The sequence below is a fragment of the Sabethes cyaneus genome, chromosome 2, assembly GCF_943734655.1.
Source record: "Sabethes cyaneus chromosome 2, idSabCyanKW18_F2, whole genome shotgun sequence".
NCBI classification, from domain to species: Eukaryota; Metazoa; Arthropoda; class Insecta; order Diptera; family Culicidae; genus Sabethes; species Sabethes cyaneus.
The window spans coordinates 28128251-28145307 of NC_071354.1; the positions used below are offsets into that span (position 1 = coordinate 28128251).

At 37.6% G+C, this 17057-nt stretch overlaps 1 protein-coding gene across 1 annotated transcript in view; it reads left to right on the top strand.

Moving 5' to 3' along the window:
- Positions 1–17057, top strand: part of LOC128735213 (uncharacterized) — a 163163-nt gene that overhangs the window by 144402 nt on the left and 1704 nt on the right. The gene's annotated exons all lie outside the window — the stretch shown is intronic.

Here is a 17057-nt window from a genome sequence, read left to right on the forward strand (position 1 = left end):
TCACCTGCATGCATTGAATCGCACTTCGAGCGGCTGCCTTCCGCAATCTGCCAGGACCTAGCAGTCTACTAGCAGCATATTCACGTGTTCGGTTGTACAACTGGCTGGCAGCAGCAAAACAAACGAAAACAATACGTTTCCTCTGCTAGAATATGGAAACTCTCGGTACCCTTTAGCAGACCAACAACAAAATAAGAATAACTCAACAAACGAAACTTCCATTTCCGAGTTGTTAGTTGGTCGTTTGGCTGGCGGTGGCGGTGGCACTCCACACTGCACCTCGTCGTCCTCGTCGACGACGTCGGTTGTCGTGGTCTTCCTGGAAGGAAACAGATATTGACGTTCGGTTGACACACTTTTTCTTCCGCCGTCCGCCCGCTATTTGTCGGAAAGGTACGGTGTGTTAGTTTCACATTTCTTGCCGGCGGAGACCGTCGCCGGAAATGGAAGGAAAAATCGTACCGTACAGTTTGCTCCCGACTGTCGTCATCCATCGTCGTTCGTCGTTCATGAACTAACGAGCACCATCACCGTCACACTGCCACGGGACATCGGGCCGCGCGCCGGGAGGGATACTTTTTGTCTAACTTTTAGTCGTTCCGTTTGAATGTAGGTAGGTATCTCCTCGTGTGCTTTGGTTTTGGTTCGATTTGATGGCCTCTAATGGAGTGGAGGAAAGAAATTGAATGCAAAATTGTTGTCGCAGTTCCGATTCTGGTTCTGATTTATTTCGATGGCAAATGGGCATTGGAGATAAATCATAACGGGTGTTGGCTGTTCGAGGGTGTCATAACTTTTAATAGAGATAAATGTCAGTTTATGCAAGTGCTCGATTGTGATTTATTTTAATAATTTCACGTAGTTGATATTGACAAATGAGCATGAAAAGTCTGATGCTTCGAATTTGGTGCCGTCCGATTTGATCATAATAGAAAAATATTAACTACCGTAAGCGCATCTAATTTTACACACGCCACGTTTCAGCCAAGACCTCCAATCTTTTCGCAAATTGTTATTGTAATTAACGTGGCTAGCAAAATAAGTGTATCAGCTCAAGGATTTCTCCTCGTATGGAAGTAGAATTACTTCAGAATCGAATTTATTTATTTTACAACCTTCACGTCAAAGCTGTTCCCGAAGGACCAAACGGGGTTGGGCGGACCCGTAAGCAAAGTCGTTTGCATGATTCTACGGAAGTATAAGTCATTCCTTCCTTTCCCTTCCCTGTTTCCCTTTTAAACCAACAAAATAAAATCCCTTTCAAAGAAAAGTTTTTAGCACATTCGATTCCAAAACTCCAAAACTGAGCCTATCAAGTTATTCACCGACCAGCCGGCGTCCATATGGATTCATTCTTTTCACTTTAAAGGGTAACTTGACCTCCTCCTGTTCGAAGCTCAAGTGGCAGTTAGTGCGGTTGAGAAAACATACTAAATGTAGAGCACGGTGATGATAGTACCAGACAACAATAGATTGCTCAATGGATTGAGCAATTTGTTTTTCTACTCCTTCGGTTGAGCCGCTTACCTACTTGGGAAGGGGTATTTGCGTCTAGTCGTTGCATGCCGGATCCATAAAAGTGTTATCACATTTACGTTTTCATGTAGATAAGATGAATTATTACTTCTTTTACACGCAATGATTTTGGTTTGATTTTTTTGCCTTTAACACAGTGAACCGTTTAGTTGGTTTCGAGGTACGATTCTGGTCTAACAAGCCAGTCGTCGTATGTTTGAATCTCGGCTAGGCGGGGCTGCTAGATAGAGTCAGTAGGATTAGTCGGCTGTGAAGTCTGTCGATAAAGAAGGATGACCCAGCTAGCACCAACTCGTATATCAATGTACGAAAACTATCGTAAATATCTCCTAACAAACTCGAAATCGTAACTAAAGCTGGATAAAGTGAGATCAAGTTGATTTTTTGTCGTATATAATGATAATGACTGACATACATACGATTTTCAGCACAAAATCGTAGAGTAGTACGGAGCGACTCGCGCTTAATCGGATATTATCGTATATAAATACTTATATAGTCGTAACGCTCAAAACTATTCGTAATCACGTATATCGCCTCCAAAATAGTACGGATATGCCAATTTTGCGCATGAAATACGATTTATTTAGCATGTATGTCTGTACGTAATGCTGGTTTTTACCTTTTTTATACGTATGAAAATGCTAGCTGGGGAAGTCTTAGAAAGGACGTTTAAACCCAAGGCTTTGCTTTTACAGTAGAAGCAATGACTGAACTAGCAATCAATGTTCAAGTTAGCAACACGTTGCAAGTTTCAATAATCGAAAGAGTGAGCTCTGCTTGTTGGTTCCGACTAACAAACAAGAGTGTGTGCTTATGTTGTTCTACTGCATAAGCCATCTGAATAAGCATACGATAAAATGACATTGTCACAGTGCAATGGGACGTATTTTGATGAGGAACTTCCTTGATTGTCGATTTTATAGGCGATTCCTATGGATGAAGTAGGAGAACGAGCCGTGTCGTACACAATGTAGTAGAGTATAATTGAACATTTATCTTCCAATGTGTTGTTACGGATAAATGATTCAAAAGGGACTTGTACTAGGATGTACGGTGCAAATACGTTGAAGAAAATGCAAAATGCTGATTGGTGTGTTCGTTTATTTGAGATTGATATTATCAGCTTACGGTGATTCGAACAGAAATATATTACACGAATGATTTCGCAGTATTTTAGACACAGTGGATAATTCACTCACAAAAGCATCATACATCTTTTGTCAGTGGATTATTCGCTATTTGAAACACAACTTAATTACAAGAGTCATAGTTCAGCTCTAAAACTTCAGGATGATGACGTTTACGTTTCATGAAGTACTTGATCGACTGGAGGTGCAAGGTAATCTCTACAGGACTAGTAAATGAGCTTTCACTCAGTATATCTTTGCATGTACTTATGTCTAAATGAAAAAGTAACCGAGATATTGTCTCGTGAAGCATATAATGTTTACTACTAAAAAAAGCAACCGATATTTTTGATAATATGCGAACAATTGGCAGTGTATGGCTCAAGAAATTGCAGCTACCCTTGTTCAACAAACTACTCTAGCCAATACATCGATTAATTCTGATTCTGAGGTACTGGACAAATTGAAAGAGTTGTTTAAAAACTCATTCTCAACACTGATCGTTGAATTTTGCTGTTGAAAATTACTACCAAAATTTAACAACAACAATAACAACAACGACAAAGGGAAGTAGTCTGGGACAATATTTGAAAATGTTTTCTTTATAATTCCAACTGTAAAACTCAGTGTAAAATTTTTTACATTTTTGACGATTTTTTGATGACTTTAACCATTTTTATACCACACTGTGATGTGATAACTTTAGGGAATTTTGAAAATTTTTTGATGTCTTTTTGAATTCTTTCTGACAGTTTTTTAATGATTTTTGATAACTTTTTGGATTTTCCACGTCTTTTGGATAAATTTTATTGATGATTTTTTGCAACCTTTTAACGATTTTTGACGACTGTTAAAACATTTTTTTGCCAGCTTTTTGAAATGTTACCTAATTGTCTTTGACTCTGCCGCAATCCAAAGTAAACTATTCTTATTAAAGGGGGAGGAGCGTTTGGTGGGTGGGTGCTAGCCTGCATGAAACTGCGAAACTTCGATATGGGGCCAAAAATATAATGTGGAGTGCACCAGACTGCCAAACTCTTACCACAATGCAGTGGTAGAAGCAGAAAGAGCAATCATTCAAAAAATAATTGCCGCTGGTTGGTAGAGTGTATGTGTGTGCGTATGAATGATTAGACTGGAAGGGTCGAAACTAGATGTCAGACTATCTACTATAGGATGTCGTGTGCTGGTAGTTTAACTGTCAAAACACTTGGGCGTAAACTGAGAGAGTGTGGGTTAGAGTCCCACTCAGCAATTGAACTACGTAACATATTTTAACCGCCCAGTTAGCTTCGAGGTACGATGCTGGCCTAACAAGCCAGTCGTCGTATGTTCGAATCTCGGCTAGGCGGTGCTTGCTAGATAGAGTCAGTAGGATCGTTACACTGGCCCCGTAATCTTCCTGTACTCTAAACAGCCGGCTGCGAAGTCTGTCGATAAAGAAAGGTAATGTCTATCATTATAATGACGATTTAAGCTCACGGCTTTGCTTTAATATATTTTTGCCCCATTTCGAAGTTTCGCAGGTTCATCCAGTCTAGCATTCTTCCCGCTAAACGCTCCTCCACCTTTAATAAAAGAAACTAATAAACCTTCAATTATTGATGAATTTTAGACGCTTTTTGACAATCTTTTGACGACTCTAAGAAAATATTCAGATAATTTTTTGACAATTTTGAATGCCTTTTTGCCAACTTTTAACAGCTTTTTAACGAATTTTTTATAACTTTTTTGACGACTTTTTAGCAACTATTAGGCAAATCAACTTGTAAGCGTGTAGGGCGCCATATCTCAGCATATTAGCGTTGGTAAGAGGACATGCTTATCAACTTAGGGACTAAATTTGCTCGTTTCATTATGCCTGATTTTTGTTTTCAGGTATAAGTTCAAGTTGTTATTCAGTTTTCGAGCCGTAAATCTCGCGTGTGCATAATATTTTTCGATATAAGGCCATTACAAATATTTTTTAAAGTTTTTGTCCTTCCGATGCTAGACAACTGAAGGGGGGGCCGAAAAAAAACAAAGAGATTTTTCTAATCACGCAAAAAAATAAAGATTTTTAAAAATTTTTGCTTGAAGTTTAATCGTGAAGCCCTAATTTATTCTTGCTTTTGATATATACGTTGTTATTTTCTATGCAAAAATGTTCCAAAATAAAGTCAAAATCAAAAAAAAAATTTTTGCCGGTTTTCGGAAGCTACATTATTTGTACTTCCATTTTTGTTTCGTGCTAGAAGCGTTAACACTCCGTACACTCTTTTTTCGAGTTCTTTAGGCTGTAAAACCCACAGATAATTGATTTTATACAAAAAATTTTTACTCGAGTTTAACAAATTTATTTTGTCCCCCGATTTTTAGAGTCAATTTTGAAGGGCGGGGGGACAAAAACTTTGAAAATAATTTGCAATGGCCTAATTAACAAATTATGGTTATTTATGAGTTCCATTACCATTAGATTAGATTTATAATAAAAAGGATATAGTTTATATCTTAATTTTCGTAGTTACCGGATCTACAAGAAGTTTTTCGAATATCCAGGTTAGTTTTATATAGCTGGTGTTTACATATTTACATTATCCATCTAGCTCCCCCTATCTACTAACAACAATTCCTTTCCCAAAATACTTGTGAAGATGAAGAGGATGCCCTGGTCTTTAATAGCAACAAGTATTGAACTAACATTCCTTCCCATCCCACCAGGACCCGCATTCGGACGTGGCCGGTGTCGGTATTGATCAGCATGTAGGGACCTGTTAAGGATGCACAGGGATAACATGCTCTCCCAAGTATGCTTTTTCCAGCTGTCATTTTGCAATTTTCATTGGTCCTGGTCAATGACGGAGTAGCAGCACACGGGCGGTATCTTATGCTTATGCTTATGCTTACTATTAGGCAAATAAACTAATGGACAACATAGGGACGCTTTTGGATAATTTTTGACTATTAATATATGACTCCTTGTAACTGTCAGATTTTTGATAACTTTTTTTAATGACTTTTGACGATTTTTATGCTACTCTTTGACAAATTTTTGTCGACTTTTTGACAACTGCTTGACGATTGTTAAAGGATTTTTGCTCATTTTTTCATGACTTTCAGAAGATGTTTTACAACGTTTTGACGATTTTTATGTCATTTTGATAACTTTTAACCCTCTAACAGGCAACATCGTAAAAAAGATGCGATCAAAACAATGACTATTTTTTCATAAAAGTACACGCAAAAGAAGTTTAAGTTTTGATTTTCATGCAAAAATAATTATCTGGAGAAGCGCCAGGCCATAGGCCAATTTTCTTTTTTCGTTTATGATGTCTAACACTTTACCCGTTTTTGTTTTTTAATTCCGGAATTCTAAGACCACATTATTAACAAGTCTGGCCTCTCTGCTATTTTTCCATATAAACGCCATGCGTCAGCATCAGCGACGATTCTATTTGCGAAGGTGGTAGATATTGCATGAGTGTTAGTTAGCTCGCCAAAATTCTGTATAGGTGTTTGTTCCACTAATATAGCATGGCGGTATGAATATTAGCACTCACTCACACAGAGGCATCCAGGGACCACCTTGGTCGGCAGAACGAGTCCGTGACAGCTGGTCTCCAGTTCCGCGGGCATCCAGTGCTCGCCAGATCTCGCTCCACCTGGTCTTGCCACCTCGGTCGTTGGGCCCCTCTTCGTCTTGTTCCTACCGGATTCGATGCGAAAACCATTTTTGCAGGATAGTTGTCCGGCATTCTAGCAACATGTCCTGCCCAACGTATCCAGCTTTAACCACTTTCTGAATACTCGCCGTAATTCGCCGAGCGAGCTCGTGGTTCATTCTTCGCTTCCATACACCGTTCTCTTGCACTCCGCCAAAGATGGTTCTTAGCACCCGCCGTTCGAAAACTCCGAGTGCTCGTAGGGCCTCTTATAGCAGTGTCCACGTTGCGTGCCCGTAGAGGACAACCGGTCTAATGCGTTTTGTACAGTGTGCACTTTGTACGGGGGCTCAAATTGTTCGACCGCAAGTGTTTGTGGAGTTCATAGTTGACCCGACTTCCACTGATAACACGCCTTTTAATCTCACGGTTGACATTGTTGTCCTCTGTTGCCAGTGAGCCAAGGCACTGCCAAGCAGGCCCTGTCGCGTTCGGTCCCGCCCGCCAGCATACTTCGAATGGGTCCGACAATCCACCCGAGATTCTTACACATCACTGGATCCCATCTATCGTAGCGATGATAAGTATAGTAAGCTTTCCAGGAAAGCCGTTTTCATCTAAAATTTTCCATAGCTCTTGTCGATTGACGCTATCATATGCGGCTTTGAAATCGATGAACAGGTGATGCGTGGGGACTCGGAATTCGCGACACTTCTGGAGGACCTGACGCAGGGTGAAGATTTGGTCCCTTGTAGACTAATCCTTCATGAAGCCGGCATGATAACTTCCCACAAATCTATTGGCTATTGGTGATATTCGATGGAAGATGGCTTGGGACAGCGCTTTGTAGGCGGCATTCAGGATAGTGATCGCTCGGTAGTTCTCATAATCCAGCTTATAGCCTTTCTTGTAGATAGGGAAAATGACCCCATCTTGCCACTCCTCCGGTAGTCGTTCCGTATGCCAAATTTTGACAAACAGTTGATGCAGATAGCCGGCCAACATGTCTGGACCCATTTTAATGAGTGCCGCTAATAGATGTAATAGATATGGTGTAATAGATATAATGGTCGAAACACACATGGCCGAATCACGAATGATCGAATTTCTTAGAAAATATTCGCGGCCTTCGACCTTTTCGTATGTTGGTTTAAAATTAGTCATAAGGTAAGGTAGTATAATATGCCTCCTTAAGAATAAATGGATATACATGTATCTCAAACATGCTTCCCAAGAATAACGCTACAATTACGAATATATGTTACTTTTTGAGTTGAAAATCAATTGCAACTGTTTACTTCCTTTAATATTATGGAATAAAAATGCTGGAAATTATTTAAAAACAGCTTTTAAAATTTAGGTTTTTTGTTTGTGCGGGCAATATGCCCCAGCTGCAGTATAATACGCTCCACGTTGTGTTTCGACTGTTTTTGACGTTGATTATGCCTATACTATTTTGTGAAAAGCTAAACTTGTTTAGATATTCTCAAACCATTGTGTTTTCCCATAAAATAAACCTAGTTTCGGTCTTGTGCGATAACTTTTCTTTTTTGCATGGGGCATATTATACTGCAGCTGAGGCATATTGCCCCAGTAACTTAAGTAACTTGGAACTTGGACGTGGTAGATTAATTATTCCGAACACTTTTGTTCTACCTTACTAACTGAGGCTAATAGTGCCAGAAAAACGAAAAAGAAGAAAAATAAAAACTTTAAAAAAGAAAATTTTGCCTTCTTTTTCTTTTTTCTCTGGCTGTGTTTCGTTTATAAACCTCAAAAGTTATAAAAGTCTTTACCAAGCTACTACCAACAAAATAAAATAAAAGTTTATTCCAATACGTTGTGTAGTTTCTGAGAAAAAGGTACATAAAGTTTGAAAATCGTGGTTTTCCAGGAGCGGCGTTTTATTCCGCCGAAGTTGTTCCACGCCGCACTGGAATGCTTATGTGTATGATCGTTTTTCGGCCACTTCCCGTGGTCAGATCATTACAAATTTAGTATCAAAATAAGCGGAAAAGACTGCAGAATCAAAATCTGACATAAAAAAATAATGATTTTTTCAAAATTTTTAGTCGATTATGTCCCCTTAATGTGCAGACAACGTTTTTTGTTCGTTCAGTTGAAAAAAGCCCGTTTATAAGTACGGAAGTAAGTAGGGGAAAGCCACCATCACTTCAAGGACTTGCCAAAGTATGTAGGTACAATTACAGTAGATCCAAATTTGATTACCAAATGAATTTCACACTAATGCTGTTATTGAAGGGCCAAAAGGGATTGGGAGGACCCACAAGCAGAGGCACTTGTGCGCATTCCGGGGTTATAAAAGTCGCGTTTCAGCATTAGGATCCTTCCATGTAATAATCAATTTTGCTGTACCAACTTTAACCCACGTGATGATTTGTTTGTTTTGACCTTAAGGATTAAGGTTACCAATCCACTCCATCATCCAGGCTTCCACAGTTATGATATCAATAATAATACTATTAATAATATGATAATATGATAATAATAAGATGAAATGTGGTATATATGGGCAAAAATAGAACAATCTGACCAGCAGTCCTTCGTATGGAATAGAGTTGTGTCCTTTGAGGTTCCATAAGTGCTTCTAATAATTAATTTAATATTTTCATTCTGGTATCCATGTGCAGCATTAAAACTCGTTTTGGCCAAAGTTTTTACTATATAGCAGGAGATGCTTCATAAGCTAAAACGAAAAAAATAATTAAAATAACTTATATTAGGCTTACCTACTAGCAAGGCCATGTGGCTCCGCCGTCAGCCCAAAACTGCGGTTTTGAAATCAGGCAGCCGGGAACCACCCAGCATCGCACCTCACCCAGAAACATTTTTTTTAATGGTAGTTTATACAACCATTGTACAGCTATTTACCGAGTAACAAGCGCTTGATAAGCTGTTATTCAACAAAAATGTTTATTAAGCATAGCTTAGCTACTCAATAGAGCATTACCAGGTATAGCCACGTGGAGGCGCTAGGTAGTGCCTTGGGATGGCTAGAGCTATATTGGACTCTTCTCATTTTATAAGTATGGAAGTAAAAACCAGAAAAATTCAATTCATTGTTTTTATTTAATTTACCACCGAATTCTTGAACTAACATTTATCGTTATTTTCAAACGTGATGAAATATTTCCTGTTCCGCTATTTGTAGTATATTTTTATCGATCTTCCCATTTCTAGCTTTTCCGTGTCTTCCCTAGTACCTATAGTTTGAGATTAATGGTTTTAATAAATTTCATTCGAGTTACTCAACCTATATTGCTTCTCGCAAACACATTCTTATCACTACACTTCTTCGCGCTTTCTTTAAGTTCGTTTGCGAGAAAGGTTTTCAACTTTTAGCTTTGCATTTATTTTTATATTCTACTAGCTGACCCGACAAACTTCGTGTTGCCACAAATTAAACTATGTTGTACATAATTTGTGAATCTCGGATGACCTTTGTCACAATCTTGAGTTTTGCAAGTTTCTGGGGAGTTCATGGGTGTTTTAATATACAAATTTTCCTCGCAGTAAAATAGAAAACAACTCCTCCATTGCTTAGCCTCATAAAATAAAGCGGATAGCATACAAATATTCGCCATCATTACAAACCATTTCGCCGAATACCATTTTGCAGAACACCAATTCTCGGTTGACCATAACGCGGAATATAGAGTTTCGCAGAATACCATTTCTCGAAAAACCTTACTCGGGATGTACCATTTCGCGGAAAATCTTTTCGTAGAAAGTACCATTTCGCAGGGGTGACCCAACTGAAGGAAAGTAATAGCGGTCAGTAGGTCAAGGAAAACAAATAAACCTAGATAGAGGTGATCTCTACGGGAGGCTGCCCGCCGCAGTTTTTGAGTTACGCAAAAATTTCTGTTTTATTTGTATGAGAGTCCTTATTCCCCTACCACAGGGGTGAGGGGTCTCAACCCATCATTAAAAAAATTCCTGCCCCCAAAACCTTCCACATGCTAAATTTGGTTCAATTTCCTTGATTAGTTTTCGAGTTATGAGGAAATTTGCATTTCATTTGTATGGAAGCCCCCCCTCCTAAGAAGGTAAGAGGTACTAATTCATCATAGAAAAAAATCATGCCTCCAAAAACACCCACATGCCAAATATGGTGCCATTTGATTAATCAGTTCTCGAGTTATGAGGAAATTTGTATTTCATTTGTATGGAAACCCCCCCCCCTCTTAAAAGGGAGAGAGTCATTATTCCCCTCATAAAGAGGGGAGGGGTTTCAACTCACCATAGAAAAAAAATTGCCTACAAAAACACCCACATGCTAAATTTGGTTCCATTTGCTTGATTAGTGCTTGAGTTATGAGAAAATTTGTATTTCGTTTGTGTGGGAGTCCCCCTCCTAAAAAGGTAAGGGGTCTCAATTCATCATAGGAAAAATTCATCCCCCTCAAAAACACCCACTTGCCAAATATGGTTCCATTTGATTAATTAGTTTTCGAGTTATGAGGAAATTTGTATTTCATTTGTATAGGAGCCCCTCCTCCTAAAGTGGGAAGGGGTCTCACTTCACCATAGAAAAAATTTTTGTCTACAAAATTGTTCCATTTGCTTGATTAGTTCTCGAGTTAGGCAGAAATTTGTGTTTCATTTGTGTGGGAGCCCCCCCTTTTAGTAGGGGGGAGGGGTCTCTAACCATCATAAGAACCTTCCCTGGCCTCAAAAACCCCCATATGCAAATTTTCACGCCGATCGGTTCAGTAGTTTCCGATTCTATAAGGAACATTCGGGCAGACAGACAGAAATCCATTTTTATAGGTATAGATTTGTATGGGAGCCCCCCCTCTTAGTGGGGGAGGGGTCTTTGGCCATCGAGAGAACCTTCCCTAGCCCCAAAAACCCCTACATGCAAATTTTCACGCCGCACCGTGGGATGAAACCCAAATCTAGGTGGACAAAAGTAATTACGCTTAAACCGTTAGCCCTAGGTATAAAGTATCTTCGGAGAAAATTTGTTATTTCAACTTCCGCATTTTTTGCTCTATATGGTATTATGGTGACCATCATAGTAGGCGTGTGCAAAATATAAACTTTTTTATGGTTGAAGTTAGCTGATTAAAATGTTCTGCAAAGTTAAACAACATTAAATTTTGAGTAACTTTGCTAAAAAAATGAAAGCCCTATCTTTTATGATTGATGGACTGGAGCAATTTAAAGTTTTTTGGTCGGGGTGGACCTAAAAAATCCGTTTTTCCTTAATATCTCCTTTCGTGTTTGTTTCTCACAAATCATGCGTTCTAAGCACTTTCACATCCATTGAAAACGTACATTTTGTTTGAAGGAATCAGGTCGCTATCTCCTTCGGTTCTGAAGCTACAGACAGTTTTTCTAAAAAAATATGCTTTTTTCAAATGTCAATAACGTAAAAACTGCTCAAAAGCAGCACATGAAATTTTGTATGGATGTTTAGTAATATATTGGCCACCGAAATTAATTGAGATCGCATCGGTCCAGGTCAGCCCTTTTTTGCTAGACCGTATTGAATATGAAGTAAAAATTACCGTTTTACTTAACAAAATCACAATTTTTACGGTAATAAGATGGATTAAAAAACAAAAACAATTTAAATATTTGTATTTAGCTTAATTATGCATAATCAACTAGTAAAGGTAGCTCCTGCTTTGTTTTTCGAGCTGAAAACCTTTTCAACAGTATCTAAGTGCTGTAACATCACATAACTGTGATCGCCGAAAATATAAAAACAACAAGTATTTAATGTAATGTACCTTAAAACTCATTCCAAAGTAGACAAAGAGTGCGTTGCTTTTTATACAGATCTTTGTTTTTCATTGTTTTACCACAGTTGATTGTTTATACTCAGATCCGCTAATATCAAAAATTAGAGGCATTCCTGTTTGCAAGAAACGTGAGTTGCCCCCAGAAGTTTTACCATTGTTAATTATACATGATTAAGTTAAATACAAATATTTAAATTATTTTTGTGGACTAAAACCATCTTATTACCGTAAAAATTGTTATTTTGGTAAGTAAAACGGTAATTTTTACTTCATATTCAATACGGTCTAGCAAAAAAGGGCCGTCCTGGACCGATGCGATCTCAATTAATTTCGGTGGCCAATATATTACTAAACATCCATACAAAATTTCATGTGCTGCTTTCGAGCAGTTTTTACGTTATTGACATTTGAAAAAAGCATATTTTTTTAGAAAAACTGTCTGTAGCTTCAGAACCGAAGGAGATAGCGACCTGATTCCTTCAAACAAAATGTGCGTTTTCAATGGATGTGAAAGTGCTCAGAACGCATGATTTGTGAGAAATGAACACGAAAGGAGATATTAAGGAAAAACGGATTTTTTAGGTCGACCCCGACCAAAAAACTTTAAATTGCTCCAGTCCATCAATCATAAAAGATAGGGCTTTTATTTCTTTAGCAAAGTTACTCAAAATTTAATGTTCTTTAACTTTGCAGAACATTTTATTTAGCTAACTTCAACCATAAAAAAGCTTATATTTTGCACACGCCTACTATAATGGTCACCCTAATGCCATATACAGCAGAAAATGCGGAAGTTGAAATAACAAATTTTCTCCGAAGATTCTTTATACCTAGGGCTAACGGTTTAAGCGTAATTACTTTTGTCCACCTAGATTTGGGTTTCATCCCACGGTGCGCCGATCGGTTCAGTAGTTTTCGATTCTAAAAGGAACATAGGTACAGACAGACAGAAATCTTTTTTTATAGGTGGGTCCATTCCACGGGAAATTTACAGTCAAAATTTTTTTTCTCTTCGGAATATTTTTTTTACGTTCTTTGTTAAAAAAAACTCGACACGTATTTTTGTAGTTCGGTGTTACTGTTGGAATTCGTAACATATGATTTTTCAAAGTATTGTATTCCGAAAAAATCACAATTTCACAAAATCACAAAGCGCGCACGTTAATGCAAACGAGCGGACGAACGCGCGTGCGTCAACGACACGTTACACTTAATAGCATCAAAGGCGGCCTCGTTATCGATGTCGTGTCGATTTTTTTTGAACAAAGAACGTAAAAAAAATATTCCGAAGAGAAAAAAAATTTAGACTGTAAATTTCCCGTGGAATGACCCAGGTATAGATTGAGTATAGTGCATGGCTCAAGAAATTGCTGCTTCTCCTGATCAACAAACTTTCTGAGGTACTGGACAAATTGAAACAGTTGTTTAAAAACTCGTTCTCAACATTGATCGCTAAATGAACGCAACAACAGCAACAGCACACAATAACAACAATAACAACAACAACATGTATAAAGTTTATATACGAAATATACAGGTCTGGAGTTCCACGGGGAAATACTCTGGGACAATATTTAACAATGTTTTCTTTGTAACTCCAACTGCAAAACTCAGTGTAGAAAATTTTACATTTTTGGCGATTTTGTAACGACTTTAACAACCTTTAACATAACCTAATAGATCACTATTGATTTGTTTTTTGATTGGACGTTTAATTTGAAAGTTATGAGCAATTGAATACAACACATTAAAATTTACAATAATATATAACGAGATCATCTAAGATAATTTATCTAGTTTGAATTATTTTGGCATCAAATTAGAGATTTTAATGCTGTAAATATATCTGCAAAATTTCAGAAGAATCGATTTTGCCGATCAAAAGATATTAACCCTCGAACACTCGTGCCAACTTTTGTAATACGATTAGTCGCGCGCACAATGGCCCAAAGCCAAAAAGACATGCGCACTAGAATTTTGACTGGGAAAACTTGGTTTTAGGTTTATGGAACCTTTGGAAGAATTTCTTGAAATTGAAAGTTCTATTGTCTGGTGCAATTTAAATTTTGATTAATCCCCCTAAAAGTGAAATAAAAAATTATTTTTCTTCAGTTTCAATATAACACATTGATGTGTTCTGCAAAGTTTTAGAACTTATTATTACAAGAAATTTTGTTGAATTCAGTAACCTTCTATCTATTCAGCGAAGATATAAAAATCTTATTCATTGTATATGAATTTGTAAAATCAGTTTTTTCTATTTAGCTCTTTTTGTAATTGTTGTATGACTTTTTCATGTATTACAAAATTATATAAATAGTAAAAATACACAACTTTGATGAATATAGTATACCTCTATGTTTGTTTCTTTAGGTACTGTACCAACAGATACATTTTGAACATTTTATATTTGCTGATAGTTTTGCTGCATACAGACACCATTTTTTCATGAAGAAACGAGAGAAAATTCCAGGGCCAATCGCGGTACACCTCACATGCTGATTGCTTCGTTTCTGTGATGTCAGTTTATGCTGATCCATTTTCCCAACAATTTAAAGTATTAATGCATTGAATGATTATGACGTTTTGCTCATAACAAGTTAATTGCAGAATATACGCTAGTTAAACAGCGATTTGTAACTATATAACAATATGGCATTCAAAAACCTACACGTGTTGTACAAAATTCAACAGCGTGAGTAACCGAAGGTTAATAAAAATTGATGAAATTTATTCAAGAAAACTTTATTGATGTCAATCAAAAAGAATGGCTTTATAGAAATTTATGCGTAGTTCAAAAACCTATAAACTAGACTTTTACTACGCAATGTATATGTTAAAGAATAATATTTCCTCTTACAATTTGCTTTTACTGGCACTTACTCAAATTAGTAACAACCAACTTACCCTTACTCAGTAATTTCATGAAAAAAAGGATCTATCAAAATTTATAGGTGCTGCTATTTTGTTCAAATTTTGTAAACTTATTCAATTTCCAAAATATTTATGAAAACCAACGCACTACGCAACGTTAACCAATAGATGAATTATGTTCCGAAGACGTGTCGATTTCTATCTCAAAGAGCAAGTAAGACCGTATAACAAAGGTTCCTTTCACCACTAGGTGGATTAAATCGGGTTTTTCTACTGCAAATAGTTTGCTAGTTTGCCATAATGGTCAACTTCAGTGCGATGCGGCAAGAACAAGCGCAATTCAAAATAATTGTATGCAGTTTGCTTAGAAGAGATTTGGTAAAATGGAGTTTTCGCAAGAACCAGTTCTGTGAGATTTTGTCCCAGCGCCCAGTTGTCTTTCGTGAATGAAAATAAGGTCGATATATTTTTCAATCAACAATAAAGTTAAATGTGAAAGCTAAAAAAGTACCAGAGTTATCTCTCTTTATTTTTTAAGCGAAACAATTATTTTTTCAAAAAAAATCCGCCAATTTTTAGCAAATTCTCGAAAAGCGTCTCAAATTTTATTTCCAATTAGTCTTACTATGTGGTTTCAAAAATAACTTTATTTTCCTGCTTTGCTATCGTTTTCATGCATTCGTTCAATTTGTCTTTCAGCTTACTAATAAAATAACCATGCAACTCCTTATCACCAACTTCGATGGAGACGCTTTGTATTGCAAACCGGCAATGTTGGAAATGCAGGTAGTGGAAACAAGCTTTTGAATTATCATTGCGCCCATCGACGTTAACACGTTCCTTGCGAACTATTACCGTTTAGTTCCGGACAAATACTTGGATATAAGGTTCAGAATTCTAGATAAGAAGAGTTATAGGTTGATTTAAATGTGCTAACACTAGCCACAACATACTAGGGTAAATTCTAAAATATGAACAGATTAGTAATGGTTCCTATTTATTATTCATTCGTCATCAGTATAAGCATAGCCCAGACACGAAAGAGAGTTAAATTTGCTTTTAAACTTAATCCGCAAAGAACATTGAAGCGTCCCACATCAGAAATTATCGTTCGAAGTAAAACTGCTCACAATGGTACTACCAAAAATCGATATATAATTCAATAACAGTCTACGATTCAATTTGGCAGCTCAAATAATGACAGTCAATGATATTAACCTGCAACCAATCCAATATCCTCCAAATGTAATACGATCTGACTCAGCAACTTGCTTGTACGCGGTGACAATCGGACAGCCTTGATAGGTTTTGCGCGATAATTGTAATGCTGGTGAAGGTGGTCGAATTTGCAATATCGGTAGGATCGGTATTGTATTGCCCTACTACTAAGGTAGGTGCCACCGAACGAAGGTACGGGTAGGGCGAAGGGTAGGGGGGAAAGTTATCGAAAGCCAATGTTTTATAACCCTTGTCTGTTATCCATCCGTATACGTCGTGTCGTACGTACCGAAGATAGCCGCTGTCGGTCGGTCGGTTGAACGGGCTGGCAGTCAGTCAGTCAGTCAGATAGGATTGCTGACGTCAACGTGCCAGAGGTGTCGCACACTTTATCTATCCGTCTCTCTATCAGCAGGTATCAGCCATATCATCTGGCATAACCTCCCGGTCGGTGCGGTGTCGATATATTTATGGGGCTGGAAGGGGGACAATCATAAAACATTCAGGTCCGCTGCTGGTTAATATTAGACTTTCGGTAATAAAACCGATAAGGTTTTCGTCACGTTTCGGGATAAATAGAATGCAATAATTTTACTATCGTTGATGGTAATGATGACGATTGGATTTCAGGTCATTTAGTAAAAAAATTGTGGGAAACGAAACTCAACCAACCGTGCCATCTTTCGGTTGGTTTCTGAAACCGGCTTTAGTAAATACACCAACCATCGTAGAAGAAGAGTTTCATCTTTCGGTCGTTTGTTTTCCCGGAGCACGAAAACAAAACTTTTCCAAACTTCCCTATCTCCCAAACAGTTACGTCACGGAACTCACTGTTATGCTCTCCGTGCCTTGATATGAGATGACTCTCACAGTACTCAATCCGT